Genomic DNA, 6,863 nt, shown 5'->3' with positions numbered 1-6,863 from the left:
GAAAAGCATCCAAATGCATTGGAATTAATATGAAACATGTTCAATGGCCATCAAATGGCATTTTTGAGGCTGTACCACCCCCACTATCAACGCGAACCCGAAGCGTGGCGAGCGCAGCGAGCCCGCGAGGGGCGGCGGTACGCTTCCTACGACCTTTTCATACCCCCACTATCCACGTCGGCGTGGAGTCGAGAATAGAAAGTGTGGCGAGCGCAGCGAGCCACCGAGCCCGAAGCGTGGCGAGCCCCGCGAGGGGACGCGGACACCTGTGAAGCCCGTGAGGGGACGCTTCGGGCTCGGTGGCTCGCTGTGCTCGCCACACTTTCTATTCTCAACTCCACACCGACGTGGATAGTGGGGGTATGAAAAGGTCGTAGGACGCGTGCTCGCTGCGCTCGCCACGCTTCGGGTTCGCGTTGATAGTGGGGGTGGTACAGCCTCAAAAATGCCATTTGGGGGCCATTGAACACGTTTCATACTAATTCCAATGCATTTGGATGCTTTTCAGTGAAAAATCGTATGCGATTTTTTCGCATACGATGGCCATCGTGGGAGCCGTGATAATCCACAAGTACCCAGGATACTAAGGGGGTTATTCTGGTTGCGACGGATGGCTCCGAATGTGGACGGACAGCCGATGGTCGGTGTTTGCGCATGTGCGAACACCGCGCACGTCCGAATACGAAGTAAATTCTGTACAGAAAATGATCGGTCAGAGCAATCCGAACAGGGGGTGGAGATGGGCGTGAAGGGCTGTTTGGGCTCATTACCATATGCATACGCCCCGCGTATGGTAATACGGCCGTGACGCACGTGTGGGGGGGGCGGACATATGACATAGCCGGATGCCAGCTGCCCGCCCATATCCCTGCTTTTGCATGTTGAAATGCCCGAGTGGTCTGGAGCACTCAGGGCTGCCTGACCACTTGGTCCTGCATTCGATGGTTGCTGACCATCGAATGATGGGGGAGGTTCCCAGAGATGGAGGAGGTGTTCAATGAAAAATCCACTCGCGGTCCATTCGGTCAGCGTCTTACCGAATTCGGACGGTGTGAGCGATCCGTACGGAAGGTGGAGCTTAGGGTTACCACCTAGTCCCTTTAATTCCGGACACATGTTAATTACACAGGTTCTGTGGCAGTTTAAAATCAGGTGAAGTGGAGTCTTGAAGTCAGCCAGCCGCAGAACCTGTGTAATTATTATGTGTCCGGAATTAAAGGGACTAGGTGGTAACCCTAGCGGGGCTAAGAACACTTGGTTCCTGTCCGAAAATATGCATCCGACCAAATCAACCAGAATACGGCCCTAAGTGACAAACACACCACTATAATCCCCAGAGTGGTTGATATGAGAACACAATTACATTTGGTGCCCATTGATTTTTGGTCCCGTTGTATCATTCATCAGCCTTTAAAGATGGGACACCTAGTGGCTAAACAAGCTTGGACTATGCAAATCCAAGTTAAGGGGGTTACAATAGTGGTATCCGGACTGATCATAAACTGACTCATGATAGACAGTCATATGGTCAAATGGTACACATGCTTTTTTTACTAAGTTTTCAGCTTACAGGCGGTATACATAGATAAAAGACATGCAGTACAAAGAACTTGGAATCAAATTTGAATCTATTTGTTATGTAGTGATGCTCTGAATTGGCCCAGCCCGACAAGTTCAAGGGTCCCCACACCCAAACATACATCCCAAGAAACCTGCCACTAAATAAGTACAAGAGAACTTACTTTAGATTGTGCCTGAGTCAGAAATGAGCAGCCACAGCTGGGTCCCTGCTTAAATACAATGTGAGTGCAGAGGGGGAGGGGAACTAATCTAGACTGAGGCAATCTCCAACCTCAGGTGTGTAGATATCCCCATACTATAGACCAGGGCTGGCCAAACTGGTCCTTGAGATCTAACAACAGTTCATGCCACCTAACTCAGGAGTGGCCAAACCGGTCCTCGAGATCTACCACCGGTCCACATTTTCCAAATCACCTAGCTGCTGCACAGATGTAGTCATTACTAACTGTCACATTTTCAAACATGCTGCATTCATTCCTACTATAGATCCACAGGTTGCCTGGAAAACATGCACCGTTGGTAGATCTTGAGGACAGGTTTGGCCACCCCTGACCTAACTGGTGCACAAGTGTAGTCCTTACTATAATTACAAACATGTGCTGTGTTCAGTCCTGACACATTCTAAAGATCCACAGGTGGTCTGGAAACATGAACTGTTAGTAGATCTTGATCTCTGATATAAACTATATAGGAAAGGGTATGGATCATTAGGTCACCAGCATTATGGTAGACAAGCATTAGGTCTACACCAGTGGTTCTCAACCTCGGTCCTCAAGGACCCCCAACAGTGCACGTTTTCCAGGTCTCCACACAGAATCACAGGTGAAATAATTAGCTCCACTTGTGATCTTTCAAAATGTGAGTAATTAGTGCACCTGTGTATCTGTGAGGTGACCTGGAAAATGTGCACCGTTCGGGGGTTCCTTGAGGACTGAGGTTGAGAACCACTGGTCTACACCATTAGGTCGACATGCATTTAGCATACCCTCCAACATTTGGACTGCAAAAATCGGTACACATACGGAAAGGGGGCGTGGCCATGGGCAAAGGGGGCGTGGCCATGGGCAAAGGGGGCATGGTCACACCCCCTTTCCGAATAATGTCAAGTTAAATTCATGCGTATGCAATTGCCCACTCACTGTGTGCGGCTCACTGCTCCCCTCTCACTGCGTCCCGACTCCCGCCAGCCGCAGCAGGTGCTCCACAGTCCTTCTGCTCCATGGCGCCTTGTATACTCTGCAGAGTATGCGCCCGTGGAGGAGTGTGGGAGGTCCTCCTGCTCCATGGTGCCTCAGCAGAGCATGCGCCGACAGAGGAGTGCAGGAGGGTACGCGCCGGAGCCGCGTGACGTCAGCGCGACGCACGCTGGCCGGGGCTCACAAAGCACCACTGGGAACGGGTGCTACTGTTTACTACCCGCAGCCAGCTGAAAATCGGTACATCGGTACACTTTGTATTTTGCCGGTACAGACCGTTAACAAACGGTACTGTACCGGCAAAATCGGTACAGTTGGAGGGTATGATTTAGGTCGATATGAGTTAAGGTAGACAGGCAGTAAGGTAGACATGACTTTAGGCTGGCAGGGTTATTAGGTCGACATGTGTAAGGTCGACAGGGTCATTAAGTCGACATGGGTAAGGTCAACATATTTTTTTTTCAACGGAATGTCAACACAGTCAACATAGATACTAAAATGTAGCACCGTGTCCCCTCGCGTGGAATGCTATATTGTTCTCCCACCATGCCCTAGTGGATGGTAGGTCATGAAATGTTGTGTCGACATGGAGACTGAAACGTAGCCCCGCGTCCTCTCGCATGGCTCGGTATGCTCACCATGCTTCGGGTGCATTATTTTACTCTCCCACCACGCCCTAGTGGATGCTAGGGCATGAAATACCGCCTGTCAGCACATTTTTGCTCAAAAAATAGTAAATAAAACCATGTCGACCCAATGACCCTGTTGACCTAACCCATGTTGACCTTAAGTCATGTCGACCTTCCTGCATGTCTACCTTAAGTCATGTTGACCTAATGGTGTAGACCTACTACTTGTCTACCATCATGATGGTGACCCGTAGGAATGCTCATGACCGTACCCCATAGGAAAAAGGGCTCTAGTCTAGATGGTATCTGGCTGACAAGGCTGCAGTGTCGACATACAATCAATATGTTGACATACAGAAGGTCGACATTGCTATAATGTCAAAATACAACAGGTCAACACCTTTCCATACAGTAGTTTACCATCCACATGGACTACGACTGATTGTCTGTGAGGGTATGCGCTAAGGAGTCCATGATGACAGGTGTCAACATTAACACATACAAATTTTAAAAAGGCACGTTGACCTTTCCATGTGTCAACCTTTCAATATTGACCTTTTTTGCTTGTGTCAACCTTTTTCACATATTTTATTTTGTATTTTTTTTCACCAATATTTTTTACTTTTTTAATGCCTTTAACACTAAGGGGTTTATTTTGTGTTAAAGGCATTAAAGGCAGCTCTTGTTCCGTAGCTGATCGTAAAGCCCTCCAGAGGGTGGTGTCAGTGGCAAGCAAAATGGGGTTGTTCTGCCAAGTATTCACCATGTATTCGAATCCCGGCTTCTCAAGAAGACTAACAGTATTTTGAGGGATTCTTCCCATCCTAGTAGCGATCTGTTTTCCTTGCTCCCCTCCAACAAGCGTTATCGTTCGGTCTTGTGTAAGTCCAAACGGTACAGAGAGAGCTTTTTTCCAACAGCAATTCGTGTTTTAAATTCTTAGAATTTTTTCCGGGTATAGATCTTGATTTGCATATTGTTCTACTTTTATTGTCTTTTTCTCATTTTTTTTTTGTTCACAACTGAATTTCGTTTAATGTTCTTGTATGTGAGCATTTTATGATAATAAAGATATTATTATTATTATTATTATTATTATTATTATTATTTACAAAGTTGGGAGTTCTATTAAAGATGGGATGTTTCAATGGGCAACCAATCATATCAGAATGGTCGACATACCCTAGGTTGACATTGACAGAAGGTCAACACATGCCTAAAGTCGACATGGCCATGGTCGACCTAAATAAGGTCGACATGTGTTTTTCACAGGTTTTTGTTGACATGGACGGATTCAGTATTAAATCCCGGCGGTCGGGATCCCGGCGTTCAGAATCCCGACGCTGGAATCCCGACCGCCGAAACCCCGACAAGGGGGGGACGTGGATCGCCTGGGGTGCTCCGGTGCCTTGCACCGGCCCTGGGTGGAGAGCATCATGCTCTCTACAAGGGAGAACAGGGGAACAGTGGCCACGGGAGAGCGGCGGGCAGGGTGGAAGGGGGAGAGACGACCACTGTGTAAGGGGGAGCGACGGCCGAGGTTTAAGGGGGAGCGGCAACCACGGTGAATTGGAGAGCGGCAGGCAGAGTGGAAGGGGGAGCTCTCTGGCTGTCTGTGTGAGGACGCTCAGTGACCCACCCCAGGGGATGGTTCATAGGGTCGAGTCACTGAGCATCCTTACACAGACAGCCGAAGAGAAAAGTCCGTGCTAATAATAATCCTTACTAGCCGGTTGCTGCTGCTCCAGTGCTGCAGAGTTCGCCTCGCACAGGGCTCCTGGCAGGGCCAGTGCAAGGATTGAAGGCACCCCAGGCGAAGGTTCACAATGCTGCCCCTTCTGTCTTTCAACATCTTCCACCCCAACCCCGTGGTGTGAATAGGAATGATACACCCCCCTCCTACCAAAAAGTTTCTGGCACCCGTTCTTACTCATACTAGCAGTGCCAGCAGGTCTGAATCAGCCCCTAAACGCTCATCTCTCAGCCTCCAGTAGTAGCAGTGGGGGAGGGGTGGCACAGATATGTGATGACTATCTCAGGAAATGAAAGTATATAATTGCAGATGCTGCAATTTTGAATGTCTGTATATGTAGACAGTGTAAGTAAGTAAGTTTTATTTATATAGCGCACTTTCTCCAACAGGACTCAAGGCGCTTTACAGACATTAAAAATAACAATGCACATACTGTAATACAAAGGGTTATCAGTACAAGGAACAGGCAACAATGGCAGTACTGATATACATCACACATACAGATATGCACAAGACGCATTCTAATAAGGGACACGAACATGGGGAACATATTTACCGAGCTGTGCAGTACCCAGGCAGCCATTCAGCGGCACCACATGGTGATTGCACAGCCAGTAACAGTACTGATATATATACTAAATGTACTCTAATGAGGGACACAGACATGGGGAACATATAATTACCGAGCTGTGCAGTACCCAGGCATCCATTCAGCGGTGCCACATGGTGATTGGACAGCCAGCTAGATAGCCAGTAACTGTACTGATATATATACTAGATGTACTCTAATGAGGGACACAGACATGGGAAACATATAATTACCGAGCTGTGCAGTACCCAGGCAGCCATTCAGCGGTGCCACATGGTGATTGCACAGCCAGCTAGGTAGCCAGTAACAGTACTGATATATATATATATTTATATACTAGATGTACTCTAATAAGGGACACGGACAGGGGGCACATATAATTACTGAGACGTGCAGCACCCAGGCAGCCATTCTGCAGCGCCACATGGTGATTGCACCAGCCAGCACATACATATAGAACACAATAGAACAGTACAGGGTACACAGAACTAGACACAATTAAAGCACAAGTCTTAATCATCAATGTCCTGGTCTCATGAGAAAGTGGGGGGCACATTCAAGTATGGGGGAAGTATAGCTACATAGGCTGGCCCTGGTGCTTCCCCTCACAGCTCCATGCTCACCATGAGGGGTAGTCCTGGTGTTCTCAGCCATAGGGGTGGTGGGCCTGGTCCAGGTGTTCTCATGGTAAAGGTGTGTTGAGGCCACATGATGTTCCTGAGTTTTGTGGTTATAATGCAGTCCTTCAGAATGAATGATAGTTTGTTGTTTTCCTTCTGGTTTTCTTCGGTTTAACGCTGGTATAACGCTGATATTAATTTAAAGATGACCCTTTATAACTTCAGACATGGGAACACAGCATATTAGGGTACTAACTTACTATCAGACAGGACCGGCTCTCAGTGTATTCAGCTTCTTCCAGCACAGCTCGTCTGTCTCATTTAAGGGGCAGAGCTACATTACCCAGCTGGGACTGGAGTGAGAAGAAAGGAGACAGCACAGCAGGGGATGGGAGCTGACATGCTGGCTGTGTACAGTGGCGGCACAGCACCTGCTGTAGCCCAGGGAGCAGGGGAAGACAGAGACTGCCTCAGGTATTACTTGCAGCTGCCTCC

The sequence above is a fragment of the Crinia signifera genome, chromosome 2, assembly GCF_055691185.1.
Source record: "Crinia signifera chromosome 2, ASM5569118v1, whole genome shotgun sequence".
Classification (NCBI taxonomy): Eukaryota; Metazoa; Chordata; class Amphibia; order Anura; family Myobatrachidae; genus Crinia; species Crinia signifera.
Note: the sequence above shows the minus strand (reverse complement) of the source record.